This window comes from Notolepis coatsorum (assembly GCF_963971535.1).
Source record: "Notolepis coatsorum genome assembly, chromosome: 15".
NCBI lineage: Eukaryota > Metazoa > Chordata > Actinopteri > Aulopiformes > Paralepididae > Notolepis > Notolepis coatsorum.
In genome coordinates this window covers 105,979,728-105,998,957 of record NC_140179.1, presented here as the reverse complement: position 1 = coordinate 105,998,957, position 19,230 = coordinate 105,979,728, and the positions used below count along the sequence as shown (strand labels likewise).

The 19,230-nt window shown below is 41.3% G+C and overlaps 2 long non-coding RNA genes across 2 annotated transcripts in view; both read right to left on the bottom strand.

Moving 5' to 3' along the window:
* The window catches only part of LOC311241788, a 587,847-nt gene that overhangs the window by 59,898 nt on the left and 508,719 nt on the right, over window positions 1-19,230 (bottom strand). The gene's annotated exons all lie outside the window — the stretch shown is intronic.
* LOC311241332 lies at window positions 4,046-7,699 on the bottom strand. Its single transcript, XR_014620524.1, has 3 exons — window positions 7,559-7,699; window positions 4,860-4,988; window positions 4,046-4,185 (listed from the first exon to the last, which is right to left on the bottom strand). It is a non-coding gene; the product is annotated as an uncharacterized lncRNA (long non-coding RNA).

Sequence of the window (19,230 nt, the reverse complement as noted above, 5' to 3'; positions counted from 1 at the left end):
CACTATCTCTGACCTTTGCCCTAGGTGCTCAACTGAAACAGGTAGCCCGCTCCACATGTTCTGGGAATGTAACAAACTGAGACCTTACTGGGGCTCAATTTGGGAGATTCTCAAAGAGATCACAGGGTTTGAGATCCCATGTACACCTAAATTAGAATTATTAGGAGACATGTCTGACATCTCTCCTGATAAGAGAAGCAAGGTGCGGATCATTAAATTGGCCATGATTGCTGGGAACAAGTGTATTGCCATGCTGTGGAAAAGTGCTGAATCCCCCCCCCATGTCTATGTGGCTTAGTGAAATCTCTTCGTACATGGCATCAGAGAAAATAATGTTCAATCTTAAAAAAAAACCACATCTCTTTGATAAATGCTGGGCTGGGTTTAGGCAATACTTAGAAAAGATTACATAGTAGGTTGACGATGTAGGCTATTAATGATGCTCGCTTTTGTCTTTCTGATGGGTATATATTGCAATGAATGATACTGTAAATGTTATTATTTGCTCTTTGAAGAGAAAAGATGTACCGTTAGATATGTATTTGTTTGGTATAGAAGTATGGGCACCTGTTCAGACAGGTGTAACTGGGTTTACTAAATTCTCAAGTTGTGTATAAAAAAAAATTGAATTTGTTGAGGTCCTAGTCTGGGGGAGGGTCTGGCCTTGGTTTTATTTTTGTTTATATTAATTAAAATTTCTTTCAGGGGGGGGGGGGGGGGGTAATTTGTATCTATTTTTCTGTAACTCGGGGTGAAGGGGGGGGGGGCAGTTGGCAGCATTTATTTTTGTATTGATGTTGAATTGTTGAACTGATGCTGTAAAACTGATAAAAAAATAAATACCAATAAACAGTGTTAAAAAATAAATAAAAAAAACACGACGACAGGCAGGAAAATAAGACGGGAATTAAATGTAAACCCAGTAGGTAAAATTCTCCCACCCCCTCCCTCTCTCGCTCTCTCTCTCTCTCTTCCCCCCCCTCCCTCCCTCCCTCTACCAGTGCAGACTGTGTGGCACTGTCACTCAAAGTGCTTATGGGCGGAGCCAGGCCATAACAGCCTGATTTCTTGAGGCTGAAAAATGATGGTTTTGAGTACTTGATTAGAAATATAAAACAATGCATTTTTTTGAAAAAAAACTTACAAATGTCTTCAATAGACCAACAGGAATTGTGTAAAGTTGCCCAAATAGTGCTAGGAATAGCAATGCATAGCCCCTTTAAGCACTCCCAAGTAGCGACCACCCGCCTGGAAGAGTTAATGGTGGCCCTGAAAATAACAAAATCACGACTGCCAACAAAACGTGGCCACACGTTGGAACAGTACATTCTACATGCTCCAGAGTCTGGTGAAGCAGAAGCAAGCTATCGCAGCTTATGCTGTAGAATACAAGTTGCCAGCAACACTCAACGCCGACCAATGGACCCTGGTTGAAAACATCTTGACCATCCTCGATCCGTGTGAACGGCTGACTAGAAATATTAGCAAAGCTACAGCCACTACTGCAGACGTGATCCCCTCCATCCAAGCCCTAACACGCCTGCTAAAACAAACCGTCCCAACAGACCACGGAGTGAAAACTACAAAGGAGACCCTGTTAAAAGCAGTCCAAAGGCGTTTTGGTGACATAGAGGAAAAGCCCATGTATTATCTCTCCACGATATTGGACCCGAGGTACAAGGACCGACACTTCAGCCGCGCATCAAAACGTCAACCTACAGAAATGCTGCGGGAACAGCTGCACAAAATCGAGACAGACACCCCCGGCCCCCAGTCAGACGAGCCACCGGCAAAGAGGACCAGGGAAGACGAGAACAACAACAACTCGTTGGGAATGTTTGAGGTAATCATGGAAGAAAACACAGATGCTGCAACTGAACAACAGGAAAACAGCAGAGTGGATGCGGACGTAAGTGTATATTTTATTTTAATGTTTTATGAACACTGTATAACTTGTGTTATGGAACCGGTAGAACGTCATCATAATTAGATCCCGTGCTTCTGTGCTTTTGTTTTTACTGTTAGCTCCAGTCCTATCTGTTGGAGCCCACGCTGAGCCGTTGCCCGCTGGAATACTGGAGTAGCAGCCAGTCCCGTTACGAGTGCCTGGCCCAACTTGCTCATACATTTCTGTCAGCGCCTTGCACTAGCGTTGACTCTGAGCGTTTGTTTCCTGCTGCTGGACACGTGATGACCGAGCAAAGGAACCGACTCGCATGCGAGAAAGCAGAGATGCTAATCTTCATAAAAAAAATCTCCCACTGATCCGACCAGAATTAAAATAAAAAAAAAAAAAAAAAAAAAAAAAAAAAAACAGTAGATGAGTTACCAAAAAAATAACAATACAGGGTCAAATGTGAATATATCTGTCTCTCCCCCCCCCTCTCTCTCCCTCTCTCAGAAAAGAAATTAAAACAATTTAAAGTTTGAAACCTCAATGCTTTAGTAGTTTAGTGGAAAATTATTATAAGGCAAGCCATTAATTTTGTTTATTTAATTTAATTAAGTTTGTTACTGTGTGGAACTTGTTTCAGTAGCTTATTTATTTGTTTTTGATACTGTGAGGAATGCACTTTTTCAGTTTGTATTCTTTGTGAATCGATAACGGTACCCAACGGTACTTTTTTTCGGTACTTTAGCCTCTAAAAATGTAATCTACCAACCTCAGTTGTAAAAAAAAATTCAAAACTTAATATTTAATAAATAAATACTGTATTATTATTACTTTATTATTATTTACATCTTACTGATGTAAAGCACTTTGAACTGCAATCCCCTGTATGAAAGGTGCTATACAAATAGTTATTTTGTTATTTTATTTAGAACATATATATACACAGTCACACATATCTTTAAATAAATATTATGTTTATTTAAAAAAATATGTTTATTTAACAAACAAAAAAGTACACATCTATATATTTAAATACAAAATAAATAAAGGTATTGTATTTTACAAAATAACAAGTATAAAACAAGGGTCAACAAACCACTCTAGCAGCAATTAACTATTCTGCTGATAAAAAGATAGTCAAATACACATCTATATATTTAAATAACAAATAAAAGAAAGTATTTTACAACTGATTAAACAAACAAACAATCTAGCAGCAATGAACTACTCTGCTGCTGATTAGTATTCTAGCAGTTCTTTTCGCTCCAACCCCGCTTTGGAGAAGACCCGCTCTGCGGTGTGTTTGGTCTTACATAACAGCCTGTGGCTTGTTTACCGACGTCACATCCGCTACTCTTCTGTCTACTCTTAGCCTACGGAGCTAACGTTATGTCCGACGATTAGCAAACGTTAGCTTAATAAAGTTACAAATATGTGAAACTATATGGAAGGAGTAAGCCGACCGCTAAAAAGAAAACCCACGCGGCAGCGCGAGCACATAATAAAATAAAGGAGTGGAAGTTTGGAGATAGTAGCAGAGAGCAAGAGCAGAGGTGGGAAACTGAGCTACACTTTCTAACAACCTGCCCACTGTACCAAGAAAGATATCAGAGACATAACAACCTGCCCACTGTACCAAGATATCAGAGACAAGTATAGTCCCCATGAATTGCAAACACCCAAAGAGAGTTTGAAAACATGTATTGTGCCGTTGACATTAACGTGCGGTTTCGTTTTGCGGTAAACAAAACGTGACGTCATGGGACTTTTTTTTCCCTTTCTCATAACCGAAAGTAGGCACCGTTGGATCTCACGTGAATCGATACTCGGTAGTACCGACGTGTTTCGGTAGGTACCTTTAAAAGTACAGAATTCGGTACCCATCCCTAGTAATCGATTACTCGCGCCTATTCCAAGTTGGCACCTTGCACGGTTCCCTCCGCCGTCGGTGTGTGAATGTGTGAGTGAATGGGTGAATGTGAGGCATAAGTTGTAAAGCACTTTGGATATAAAAGCTGTTATATCAATAGAGTCCATTTACCATTAGCTGCGCTGTCGCTTATTCTACACAGAAATACCCCAACAAACACACGACGACAGGCAGGAAAATACAAAATAAATGTAAACCCCGTAGGTAAAATTCACCTGCAGGTGACTTGCTTAATCCTCCCTGTGTCCGTCTCTCTCCACTGGTGAGCGTTGTGGGGCTGTGTGTGATGGAGCAGGTGAGCTGGTGGAGTGATGACTGATGTGGAGGTTTCCAGGGGTTAAGAGCTGGCTTCCCCTGGCTCCTGTGGGATTTATTCAATAACAGGTAGGGGTTATTAAGTCAAACGGATTAATACAATGGTGAGTGAGAAATCTTCTTAGGGACCTGCACTGGCTCCCCATTGCTGCACAAATCCGCTTCAAGGCCCTCGACCTGGCATACCGTGCGGCAAAGGGAACCGCTCCCGCCTACCTCCGGTCAATGGTCTCTAACTACACACCCTCAAGACCCCTACGCTCTGCATCTTCTGGCCGCCTCAACCCCACTCCTATCAGAGCTCCGGGAGGGTCATCAAGGAGAAGTCACCTATTCTCAGTCCTTGCCCCACAATGGTGGAATGAACTACCCACCCCAGTTAGGACAGCCGAAACCTGTCCAATCTTTTGCCGTCGACTAAAGACGCACTTCTTCAACCATTATCTGAATTTTTTTTAAATAAAATACAAAAAAATATCTAATCCTAACTAACCTTACTGTCATACACTTGTCCTAATAAACTAACCTACACTGTAGCACTCAACACTTTGATGAACATTGTTACTCAGCTGATAAGAGTTGTACCCTGCCTGATGACTTGTCGTACAGACCTTGTAAGTCGCTTTGGATAAAAGTGTCAGCTAAATGACTAAATGTAAATGTAAAGCAATATGAGGATCAAAGGAAATCCAACCACAAGGCTGTCTACTGTCCACCTACCGGCAGCGGTCTCTGTAGGCGCACACTCCTCTCTGGTAGAACTTGCAGATGGTGGACGGCTTGCTGTTGGCCAGGTCATGAGAGAACACGCACCTGTTCCCCTCCCGACACACGCCGTGGATGAAGTACCTATCGGAGCCACACGGATGATCTCGTCAATGAATGGAAAATGCTTTTCTTATGATTTTATATATAATAATAATAAACTTTATTTGTATAGCACTTTTCATACAGAAGTTGGAGTTCAAAGTGCTTCACAACAGTAAAAAATACAGGCATAAGCGAGCATAAAAAAAAAATAGAGGTAGCAAGGTAAGGTAAATCACAGTGTTTCACATTAGGATCTAGCATCCCAATAGGCCTCTGTTTACAGTTTCATTCACTAATGCAAATAATAAAAATAGAATAGACAGAGTAAGTGCGGTTGGATTCAGTTTAAAAATAGGCTAAAAATTATAAAATAGAACAGACATACAACAGGGTATTTAACATACAACAGATCAGTGCATCAGAAGTAAAAAGTGTGATAAAATAGTTAATTTTGAATTACAACAGAGCAGTGCTCTTAAAATTACAGTGCATAGAACAGACACATGAATTTGATAGGAAGTGTAGGTAGGGTAAGAATAGTGCAGGTAAAGTACAATTTGTCAGGATATCCCTGATGTTTCATTTAAATGCCTGAGAAAGAGATAGGTTTTAAGCTGTCTTTTGAAGATGTCTAGCGAGTTGGCTTCCCTGATGTTTTGGGGTAGTTTGTTCCATAGTTTTGGGGCATAGTTGATAAAGGCTGCATTACCGATCCTCTTTTGACTGTTTCTGGGAGCCTCTAGTAGTCCAGCAGCTGATGATCGCAGTGTTCTTGCTGGTGTGTAATTTATTAGAGTGTTGGCGATGTAGCTAGGTCCCTGTCCATTTAGAGCTTTGTATGTAAGGAGAAGGACCTTGAAGTCCATTCTAAATGTTACAGGAAGCCAGTGTAGAGCAGCTAAGACTGGACTAATGTGCTCTCTCCTTTTGGTTCTAGTAAGCAGTCGGGCTGCAGAGTTTTGGATTAACTGAAGCCTCTCTGTGGTTTTCTTAGGGAGACCTGTAAAAGTGCATTATAGTAGTCTAACCGGCTAGATATGAATGCATGAATTAGCTTCTCAGCATCGTTTTGATTAATAAATGGTCGTACTTTTGCTATATTTCTGAGATGGAAGAACGATGTTTTGGTCACTTTGAATTGAAGTTCAGTTCTGAATCTATGATAACCCCGAGACTTGTGACCTCAGATTTGATCCAAGGGGTTAGCCCTCCCAGGTTCTATATAAGGGAGAAACATAGAACATCGGCCTCCAAAGAGTTGCTGAATTGTTTCCCCTCACTAGTTGTTTGCAGTCCGTGCACCTAGGTTGAAGGACGAAGTTGTGACTGGCGGTTTGTTTCTCTTATTTTATATTCTTTGTACCTCCGATTGTTCTCAATGTAATCTCCATGCATAATAATGGTGTGAGCATTTGATTACAGTAGGAATTCATAAACGTTATACCTATGCATGATGTACCCCCCGGATTTCCCCATGGGGATAATAATAATAATAATTGTATAGCACCTTTCATTGATTGATTGATTGATTGAAAACTGTATTAACCGATTGCAGAATGGGTACAGTACAGTACAGCTCAATACATACAATTGTTAAGGGGATGCAGACCAGAGAAACTGTACATTGGAGGGGGTTGTGTTAGGACATTTACAGGGGCCAGTTTCGAATTGCAGTCTCCAGAGACTGCAGCTGAAAGTGCTTCACAACAGAAAAAAGACAGGCATAAAATGAGCACATGCAGACATAAAATCAACATGTTTCACATTAGGATCTAACATCCCAACAGGCCATCGTGTTTATGGTTTGATTCAGTTTTAGATAGACAATAATAAAAAGAGTAAGATAAAATAGACCGTAAAATAGTGCAGGATCAATAAAATGATATCTTATCTTATGTCCTCATGTACTCACTCACACAGTCAAACACACACCAACAGGTAAAGGACCACGATGAAAAGAAGCTCTTGGGCTTTACTGTGTCCAACAATATGATACCTCCTGGTGAGGCTGCATATATCCATTATCTATGTATGTAACATATTTTATAGTCAGTAAATAATTTAAATTCCATTCAATTTGCCACCCCATCTAAGAGAAATATGTAAATGGCTGAGTACATTAATAGCTTGTAACCAACAACTGTAGTTATCTGATAATATCAGAAATTAAGCAGGAGCATTTGAAAGAAGCACATTAACCACATTGTGGTGAAATAACTCTACAACAAAGGTCCATAATGACAGATCTCCGGATGGTCTGGCTGCACGACGTCGACATGCACTGGAACCAACATCTGACAAGAAATTATTCTACATCAAGGATCACAAATATCATCTTTTCCTAAATGATCTGTATAACTATGTAATTTTTTGCCTTCTGAAACACCCGTCATATGGTTAGGTAGACTGATAATAAAACGTGCTGTGGACACTGACCAGAGTAGCAGGCTAGCTAGCAGCTAACCACCAGCTAACCTTAGCATTTAGCTGCGCTGTCGCTTATTCTACACAGAAATACCCAGACAAACACAGGACGACAGGCAGGAAAATACATTTAAACTGCAGGAAAACGACAGGAATTAAATGTAAACCCAGTAGGTAAAATTCACCTGCAGGTGACTTGCTTAATCCTCCCTGTGTCCGTCTCTCTCCACTGGTGAGCGTTGTGGGGCTGTGTGTGATGGAGCAGGTGAGCTGGTGGAGTGATGACTGATGTGGAGGTTTCCAGGGGTTAAGAGCTGGCTTCCCCTGGCTCCTGTGGGATTTATTCAATAACAGGTAGGGGTTATTAAGTCAAACGGATTAATACAATGGTGAGTGAGAAATGTATCTCCACTACAGTGATAAAACACAGTGTGCTCTGATTCAAAGGGGTCTTACGGTGAAGGGAGAGGAATGCATGTACTGACGGTCTCCATAATCAAATACAGACATCATTGTTGATTGCACATTGGTCTTCCAAAAGTGAAAATAAACTATTTGATGTATGGTGTGTACAGCCTGTTCTACTGCTATGGTGCAATGCTTTAGGCCACTAGATGGGAGTAGAGACTGCTGTAAATTATATTTAACTTCAAGACTGTAAATTGCAGTTGAAAAACAGTAATAAATCGCAAAACACTGCAATATGTGGCTGAAAGGGGCACGTCACCAGAAAATACGTCACCGATTTATTTTGGACGTAATCATACACATCCAAAATATCTAAATAGTTTTGCATTTCTTTAGTTTGACAGTTATTGAGAGTAAATAAGTTTGAATATGGTCACCAGTGATGTCATCGGGGTCATTGAATACTTGTGTTAATTACAGCTCAATGAAACTATAAGGTACCAGTCCCTATAAGACAAGGTATTGCTATTTTTCCATCTACATATCTAGGCCTGTCACGATAACACATTTTGCTGGGCGATTAATTGTCCCAGAAATTATTGCGATAAGTGATATTACTGCGGTTTTGAGAGATTTTTTTATTTTTTAGAAATGTATTTCCCAAAAGTTTTCAATTAATCTTTTTTTTTTTTTTTTACTAATATAATAATAGCATAATAATGCAATGAAACCGTTTCAAAGTGCAATAAACCTTTATTTAACATTGGAAGACATGTAAAAATATCCTAAATTACTACCTAACCAATCAGATCTGCGATATGAGGTAGCGTCACAAGCAGAGTAACCTCGTTCCCAGTTTTATCTCTGTGAGAGCAATGTTAAAACGAGCAGAGCAATGTGTGTGGACAAGAGGCGGGTTGCTAGACCCATGTTTTTTGTTGCTTCGAAAAGAGGGACATCCTCTCAATATGCAGGACATTAGGTCAAATGGCTGTGCAGTACAACCAAAAGCGGGACACCTGGTCACCCTAACTGTGGCTCGCGTTTGTTTACTGTGGCTTGCGGATTATGTGATGGGCAAGCTACTTGGAAAATGTAGTAAGCTACACTACCAGTTACTCTCGATTTAAATATAGCTCAACTACAACAATAGATATCCCAAGAGAAATGTAGCAAGCTACACTACAAGCAACATGGCAAAAATAGCTAGCTACATCGGCACTACTTTTTTTTTTTTTTTTTAAATCAACTTCATGATCAAGTTTCCACCAAACAAATAGGCAGGCAAAAATTCTCAGTTTGATTGTTTATTATAAAATAAACTGAAACAGGAAACAAGCCCTCTGTCTGGCTTTTTGTGTCATCCTTTTAACATGTACTTGTATTAAAGTACCTTGTGGTACCATGTACAAAATGTTAGTAAAGTATGAGGAAAAAACTGTGGAAACGTAATAAATAAAAGGCAGTGGAACAATAATCAAATAAACACCTAAATATATAATATCTAACTAATTTTAATTTTTTTTATATATAGACTATATACATATTTAAATCAATATCTTCCTTTTGAATCAAATAGGCTCAGGAATCAGGATTGTTAAAGCTAATTAGCCTAATCCATGTGAAAAAGAGTAGCATAATAGTAAATGTATGCACACACACACGAGAGGGAGAATAGCTTATAGGAGACTTAATGTCTGATGTTACAATATTTTTTCTAATGAAGTGAAATATTTATTATCATCAACTATGAAGTTAGTTTTTATAGTGTACATTTTTGCTACTTCATTGATCATTAGTGATGCACGATATATCGGCCGCCGATATAATATCGGCCGATATGGCCGTTTTTTTACACATCGGTATCGGTCCGATATCAAGATGGGGCCGATATCCGATATAAAAAAAAAAAAAAAAAAATCTTTTTACATGTTTTGGCCTTAAATAGTTTCAAAAATCAGTCATTTCTGAAAATAAGTTACAAAAGTAAAAAAATTATGCGTTTTGGAAAATAGCTCTTTATTTGATTATCATAAAAAAGTGTTTTCTATACAGAGATATCGACATCGGTAAATATCGGTATCGGCCAGAACAGCAATATTAATATCGGTTATCGGTATCGGCCACAATTTTCACATCGGTGCATCACTATTGATCATCATCATTGAACGTACAGAGAGAAAGAGAGATGGAGACCTCCCCTTTCCTCACTATTAGAACTCCATGAAACTGATTTAACCTCGACTGGCATATAGTAATGGCGAGGATATAAAGCATGTTAAAGACGCAATTATTGGACCCGTTGCTCGCGGAGTAAGTTTACATAGAAACAGCGCAGCTCCCAAGAGGAGTTATGACAGGCTGTAGAACGCAGGGCTTAAGAGCTGCCAAGCTGCTTCTAAACTATAAAGTGTGGGTATCCGGCTCAGCCCCTCGCTTCCAGCTGGAGCGAAACACGGAAGCTATGTGACTGCTGAGTCCTGGCTCTAGGCAGAATCACGAATAGTGGTCTAAGAGAAGTTTATTCTATTTGAATGTGATTCACTGTGCATTAGTTAGATTACACGTTTCGCATGTTATGACTTTGAACGTCTGCCATTTCCAACGCAAAAGGCACATACAATTAACAATACGCCGCGTCGATCATGAATATGCTAATCGACTACATTTACTCGTCGACCAGGTCTACTGCGGACTGCAGACACAGCGAGGCCATGTGCCATATACAGAAATTCTCAGATGATACGGCTCTGATCTGTCTCATCAACAAAGGCGATGACCAAGCCTATAAAAAGGAGATTGACTTGATTGATTTGTCCACTGGTGTGATGCCAATTTTTTAGAACTTAATATCAAAAAGACCAAAGAGTTAGTCATCAACTTCAGTAGGAAGACAGTGAATGTCTCTCCTGTCATCATTAAGGGGCATAAATGGAGATAGTCCAGTTCTATAGGTATCTTGGTGTCCACCTGGACAGCAAGCTGGACTGGAAGAACACAGATTCTGTGTTCAAGAAAGCCCAGTCTCTGCTTTTTCATTTGAGGAAGCTTAGATCCTTTGATATCAGCAGGTCACTTCTTCATGTGTTCTACCAAGGTATCCTTGCTAGTGTCCTGTTGTATGCTGTTGTCTCTGCTGGGGGGGCAGCATCACGGACAAAAAAAAATGCTGGCTCAGTGATTGGCCTCCCTCCTGATTCCTTAGAGATCATTATTGCCAAGCAAACTAGGACTAAATTGAACACCAATTTTTTGAAGGCCACCCTCTGTACAATATATTTGATGCTCTGCGAAGATCATTTAGCGATAGGTTTCTGATGCCTCTATGCTCTATTGAGCGATTGAGAAGGTCCTTTGTTCCTGCTGCGGTTAAATTCTTTAACGAACACCGCTAGCTCTGTGTTGAGAGGCTCTCTTCTTATCTTTGTACTGTATGTAATTGTTTCTTGTTTGTGTATTTGTACTCGCTCTGGTGGCAAACCATGTTTCCCCTCTGGGATTAAGAATAAAACCAGACCATGAATCAGGCAGGAGGCAGTACTGGGTATCAGGCTCATTTACTGGAGGTCTCTGTGTGACACACATCAGATGCACCAGCATTAGGTTTGGTGTGCAGTTGCTTGGTTTCACCTCATAGGCATCCGAAAATACTGTGTTACAAATTACACTATTATACTGTATATATTCTGTTTGGCAAAAAACTAAATTAAATTCCATAAACACAACAACAACAAAATACAACAACAAAATAACAAACTCAGCAAGACAGACGGCTTCTCAGTAACAGTGGGTGACAATATTGTCACAAGGAAAGATGAAATTACCTACCTGGGTTCCATCCTAGAGGCAAATCTTTCCTGTGACAAAATGGCATCCAATGTAATAAAAAAAGTCAACCAACAAACTAGATTCTTGTACCGGATCTCCTCTCTGGTAAACAAGAATACCCTGAAGACTCTGGCAGGAGCACTCATTCAAGGGTACTACGACTATGCTTGCACCTCATGGTACCAAAGCACCTCAAAGGCACTAAAGACAAGATTACAAACATCACAAAACAAACTGGTCAGACTACTACTTGACCTTACCCCCAGAACCCACCTCACCCCTGCCCACTTTGACAACCTAGGATGGCTTAGAGTAGACGACAGAGTACAGCAACTTGCAATGGGCCTGGTCTACAAGGTACCCATGTACATGTCAAAATACTTCCCAAAGGTCAGTGAATACCACAACCACTACACCAGAGGAAGCTCAACAAATCATGTTAAACCCAGATTCGGCTCAAACAAGGGACTACACACGTTTCGCAATTATGCCACATCAATGTGGAACACCCTACCCAAAGCTGTAAATTAATGTGAATCCCTACCCACATTCAAAACCGCTCTTAAAGAGCACCTACGGGAGGCTGCAATTCGAAACTGGCCACCGTAAATGCCCAAACCCCCCACCACCTCCTAATAGACAGTCTCCTCCCCACCGCATATATATTCTCTCCGCGCCGTATGTATATTTCTCTCCCACCCACCCCCTCCAAATGTACAGTCTCCACTCTCCACCCCACCGTATGTATATTTCTCTCCCACCCACCCCCTCCTAATGTACAGTCCCCTCCCCATCATATGTATATACTCTGTCAGGATCTATGGGTAACAGTAAGTAGGCTGACCAAACGTCCTCTTTTGCCCGGACATGTCCTCTTTTCACGCCCTGTCCTGGGCGCCCGGGGGGGGTTTATTAATTCATCGAAATGTCCGGGGTTTCACTGTTTTTCAGTTTCAGTTTCAGTTTCACGGCCCTTTGCGAGCATCTGAAGGCTCGGGGCTGCATTTTTCGCCGAACATATAAATTACGAATTAAAGCGCTATTCGTTGCCGTTCGAATGCCATCTGGATCGCCAAAATCCGTGCCTCGGTTCTCGAGTTACATGCCGATATGTCAGGCATGCGACTTTTTACATGGCATTATCCAACCGGACTCCCGGAGAAGCATGCAGCTGCAGAGCCGCAGAGCCAGCGGCTCTCTCTGGGCCGCGTGCTGACGGCCGCGCTGTGAGGCAATAGTATCCAGCTGCAGGACGAGAGCACCAACACTCTCAGGACCGCAACACTTTAAGGACCCACACTTTAAGGACCCTCGCTTCCATTGGCTGATTTGGGTCACATGACCATCCCACCCAATGGCTGAATTGGAGTATTGCACTGCGGGATTGATTGATTGATTGATTGATTGATTGAAAACTTTATTAACAGATTGCAGAATGGGGACAGTACAGCTCAATACACACAATTGTTAAGGGGATACAGACCAGAGAAAGACCTCAAAGCAGTACTGTTACATTTGTGACATACAGTAAATATATACAAGGGGGAGGGAACTGTACATTTATGATGAATTGAAAATGGGGGACCCTGATGTAAACAAGACTTGCGCGATTTTGCGCGCCGCTTGGGAGCAAATTCGAGACACATATTCGGTTGCAAAAAGGTGTCCCACGGTCTCCTCTATGGCCGTGAATATTTTCACGCGGATCGGAATCACGGCGTGCCCGTGGCACACTTTACCGTTTCGGCGAGTTTATTCCACGCTATGTCCTCTTTTTTGGAAATCAAAATATGGTCACCCTACGATACTGTATATTTGAATACCGTTTATGTCACAAATGTATCAGTACTAAATACCTGTATGTCCCTATGCCATAAATGTCATGTATGTTGTGTATGTCATAAATGTCAATATGAATTGAAAATGGGGGACCCTGATGTAAACAAGACAAACGTCTTTCTCTGGTCTGCATCCCCTATTGAGCCGTACTGTATTGTACCCATTCTGCAATCTGTTAAATAAAGTTTTCATTCATTCATTCAACAATCTTAACAAAAATATTAAATTACCCATATTCACTTCTATAACAAATATGAAAATAAAACACATTATAATCACACAGTATCATTCTTAACATTCAAATAGGGCTTTAGTGACCTTAGAACAACATGTAACTGTGTTGTGTTATTATAATAACAATCACACCAGCCAGACTCGCCTTATATAGCTGAACTGGTGTGGATAGAAGGCTACTAGGCCTACAGCCTTTCATTCCACATAGAACAACGTGTTGAAAAGAAACAGACACAAACATCTCCATACCTGTGTTCCACACATCAGATGCACATCACTGGGTTTGGTGTGAAGCAGCTTGGTTCCAGCTGATCAACAGAACAGAACTTGACTGCAGTCAGCTGGAGCTCTGGAGCTGAGAGGAGAGAGAGCTAACAGGAGCTAGTAGCTAGCTGTACAGGAGCTAGCATTAGCCTACTTTCTCCCAGACTAAACTAATACAAAGTGGCTTAGTGGTCTTGGATCCGAACACAATGTACACAGGATGAGTGGAATGTTTTACGGAACATGTAGCAACAAGTAGGTACCGTTTAAAACACGAATTACAACTTTTATAAGCGTTTATCAGGCGGAGGTTCAGCTCACGTCGTTCAGACACGAGTAGGGTATATCTGCAGAGCCGCACAACGGCTTCGGGGCTTGTACTCTGTTTGACTGTGCGTGGGCGGGGCGTCGGGGTTTGTACCTACTGCGCATGCGAATGACGGGGGGGGGGGGGCTCTCTCTCTCTCGCCTTGTTTACGACATACACAACATCGTCTTGTGTTACATTTGTGATTGATTGATTGAAAACTTTATTAACCAATTGCAGAATGGGTACAATACAGTACAGCTCAATACATACAATTGTTAAGTTCAAGTTCAAGTTCTTTAATAGTTGTCATACAGAAGTACAGAATACTTTCATACAAAATGCTTCTTACTGTTACGCTCCAGAGACTGTGCTAGACAAGATAGTATCAAATAACATAATAACATAATATAGCATGAATTTAGAAGAAGAAAATGAGGTCACAGTTGTTCGGTATAGACATATGTACAATGTTCTGAGTTACCATATAATATACAATACACAATACTATGCAGTGTACTAATGTACAGTACTATCTAGTGCAAAGCAGAAATGGGATGAGGTACAATTTTAGGTACAATTTACAGTAAGGTGTACGAGTTGTAGTGCAATCCTTCATCCATAAATATAAAGTGTGGGGAGTGGGTGCTACAGTGTGTTTGTTTAAAGTGGGTGTGTGCTATAAAGTGTGTGTAGTGGGTGCTACAGTGTGTTTGTTTAAAGTGAGTGTGTGCGTGTGGATGTGTGTGCTATGTGTGTTTGGTGGTTGTTGTTGTGTAGTGTTCATTCATTGTTCGTTTAGCAGCCTGATGGCCTGGGGATAGAAGCTACTTCTGAGTCTTTCTGTGCTCGCCTTGAGACTCCTGTATCGCTTGCCTGACGGCAGCAGTTCAAAGAGGCAGTTGTTCGGGTGGCTCGAGTCCTTAATAATTCTCTTAGCCTTCCCCTTGCAACGCTTGTAGTAAATGTTCTGGAGGGTGGGGAGCCCCCCTCCAATTGTGCGTTCGGCTGAACGTGTCACTCTTTGTAGTCTGCTTTGGTCTTTTGCAGTGCTATTCCCAAACCAGGAGGTGATGTTGCCGGTCAAGATGCTCTCTATTGTACATGAGTAGAAGTTCTTAAGGATCTTCTGGCTGACTTGGAACTTCCTTAGGCGCCTGAGGAAGTAGAGGCGTTGTCGTGCCTTCTTCACCACACTGTTAATGTGTATGGTCCATGTCAAGTCCTCGGATATGTGGGCTCCGAGGTACTTGAAGCTGTTGACTCTCTCAACCGGTGCCCCGTCGATGCTGAGGGGGCTGTAGTCCTTGACCCCCGACCTCCTGAAGTCCACAATCATCTCCTTTGAACTGTACATTGGAAGAGGTTGGGTAGGTGGGGAAAACTGTACATTGGAGGTGGTTGGGTTTGGACATTTAAGTTTGTGACATACAAGATATGCAAATATGGTTAGAGTTACATAGATGGAGAGACTGTTAATTAACTGGTTAGAGTTACATCAGAATCAGTAAATAAGAGGTTGAATACAATTATATGGGATATAAACTAAATTAAATATAGCACATATATAAAAAATTAAATAGGAATAGGCCAGGGCTGTACAACAACAGATGTGGTCAATTATATACACTAATTAGAATGAGTAACAATGCGGTGGGCAAGTATATAGTCCAGTAGGTTGTGTTAGTGTAACACAGTGGGGGGTGTCAGTGAGGGTCCTGAGCCTTGTTTGTACAGTGTTTCCCCCCCCCCCCCCCCCAACCCTGTCCAATGTACAGTAAATTACCTAGTATGGTTGTCAATATTACAATGTACAGTTTTACTTGTACAGTTGTACAGTGTTTCAGTGTTTCCCCCCCAACCCCTCCAACCCCCCCCCCCCCCCACCCAACCCCACCCAACCTCCTCCAATGTACAGTTTTTCGTCAAATGTATATACTCCCTTTTCTGGACTCTTTTTGTACCACAAACAGTACTGTATTGGCAAATCTGGTATGTCATAAATGTATAGATGTAGCAGTATTGTCTATCTGTATGTCATGTATGTCGTATATGTCCTGATGAACAGGGACGTGCACAGGACTTTAGAGGGGCAGGTGCTCAAAGGCTGAAAAGGGCACTACACTTGTGTGTATATATTAACCGAGCGCGCATAGCGCGCAAGCACAGTTTTTAAGGGCCCTTTTCGGGCGGGGGGGCCCCTTTTTATGCTTTTTGGGGGGGTTTGGTGATCAAATATTGAATATTGAACTATAATAATCAGTGCAGGAGCTCACTTATCCTTGAAAGACACTTTTATCACTGACTTAAAAGGCCCATACATCTCCATAAATGTTCAGGGGGGAGGGAATAAGTGCTTACCCTACAGATCTCAAGAAGTGCTGTATATTCTGTATTGTTTAATATAAATGCATTTTCTATTCCAATCCGAGGGCTTGAATGATGCCAAAGGAATGAACAGAGTATTGATTGATTGATTTTTTTTGTTCCCTCCTGTTTTTCTGTGATTTTCTCCCATCCCAATTTAGTCGTTATGCCAATTCCCCCCTCCCCTTCCTGGCCGTTGCTCGCATGTGCTCCCCACTGGTCGGTCTAGGGACCCCTGAAGTCTAGCAGATGCTTCCTCCGAGACAGCCAGCAGCATCTTTTCACCTGCCAGCGCGGACTCTCATTGGTGAGGTGTAACGCGTGGGAGGTCACACTACCCTCACCATCTCCTTCCCTCGCTGTGCAGGCGCCCTGACCGATTGATTGATTGATTGATTGAAAAGTGTATTAACAAATTGCAGAATGGGTACAGTACAGTACAGCTCAATACATACAATTGTTAAGGGGATGCAGACCAGAGAAAGACTTTCGTCTTGTTTACATCAGGGTCCCCCATTTTCAATTTATCATAACATATATGACATACATGACATACAGATAGACAGTACTGCTACATCTATACATTTATGACATATCAGATTTGCAAATACAAAAAGTGTCCAGAAAAAGAGTGTATATACATTTGACGTAGAAACTGTACATTGGAGGAGGTTGGGTGGGTGGGGTGGGGTTGGGTGGGTGGGGGCTGTACATTGGAGGGGGGGGGGGGGGGGGGGGGGTTGGGGTAGGGGGGGACACACACACACTGTACACTGTACATTGGAATACTGACAAAGCCATACTTGGTAATTTACTGTACAACTGGGTTAAGACATTTGTAGGGGCCAGTTTAGAATTGCAGTCTCCCGTAGGTGTTCTTTGAGAGTGTTTCCAGGGGTTAAGAGCCGTCTTCCCCTGGCTCCTCTGGGATTTATTCAATAACAGGTAGGGGTTATTAAGTCAAACGGATTAATACAATGGTGAGTGAGAAATCTTCTTAGGGACCTGCACTGGCTCCCCATTGCTGCACGAATCCGCTTCAAGGCCCTCGACCTGGCATACCGTGCGGCAAAGGGAACCGCTCCCGCCTACCTCCGGTCAATGGTCTCTAACTACACACCCTCAAGACCCCTATGCTCCGCATCTTCTGGCCGCCTCAGACCTACTCCTATCAGAGCTCCGGGAGGGTCATCAAGGAGAAGTCGCCCATTCTCAGTCCTTGCCCCACAATGGTGGAATGAACTACCCACCCCAGTTAGGACAGCCGAAACCCGTTCAATCTTTCTCCGTCGACTAAAGACGCACTTCTTCAACCATTATCTGAAAAAAAAGTAAAATAAAAAAAATACAAAAAAATATCTAATCCTAACAAACCTTACTGTCATGAACTTGTCCTAATAAACTAACCTACACTGTAGCACTCAACACTTTGATGAACATTGTTACTCAGCTGATTTGTACCCTGCCTGATGACTTGTCGTACAGACCTTGTAACTCGCTTTGGATAAAAGCGTCAGCTAAATGACTAAATGTAAATGTAAAGCAATACTACATGAGGATCAAAGGAAATCCAACCACAAGGCTGTCTACTTTTCAACCAAAGAAATTGACATTCCCTAATAGATAGTGTGTACGTAAAGTGTGTGTCTGATAAAGAGATAGGTATATATAGATGAAAAGGCATGTGTCTGATAGGGATATATTATTAAAAGATTGTATAATTGGCTGAAATGAACATAGATACTGTATGTAAAAGCTAAAGAGCATATTATGCTGTATTGTATTATGAATTAATTATGAGTAGGTATTATTGCCGTGGATGAAGTACCTATCGGAGCCACACGGATGATCTCGTCAATGAAGAAAATGCTTTTCTTATGATTTTATATATAACAATAAACTTTATTTGTATAGCACTTTTCATACAGAAGTTGCAGTTCAAAGTGCTTCACAATAGTAAAAAATACAGGCATAAGAGAAGTATAAAAAAAAAAAAGAGAGGTAGCAAGGTAAATCACAGTGTTTCACATTAGGATCTAGCATCCCAATAGGCCTTTCTGTTTACAGTTTCATTCAGTAATGCAAATAATAAAAATAGAATAGACAGAGTAAAAACAAAGTGCGGTTGGATTCAGTTTAAAAATAGGCAAAAAATTATAAAATAGAACGGACATACAACAGGGTATTTAACATACAACAGATCAGTGCATCAGTAAGAAGTAAAAAATGTGATAAAATAGTTCAATTTTGAATTACAACAGAGCAGTGCTCTTAAAATTACAGTGCATAGAACCGACACGTGAATTTGATAGGAAGTGTAGGTAGGGTAAGAATAGTGCAGGTAAAGTACAATTTGTGTCAGGATATCCCTGATGTTTCATTTAAATGCCTGAGCAAAGAGATCGGTTTTAAGCTGTCTTTTGAAGATGTCTAGCGAGTTGGCTTCCCTGATGTTTTGGGGTAGTTTGTTCCATAGTTTGGGGCATAGTTGATAAAGGCTGCATTAGGGCTGGGGCGATAAAACGATAACGATAAATATTGCGATAAATTATTTCCTCGAAATAAACATGAAACGTGGTCGCAAAGTTTCGATATATCGATTTTCCAAGT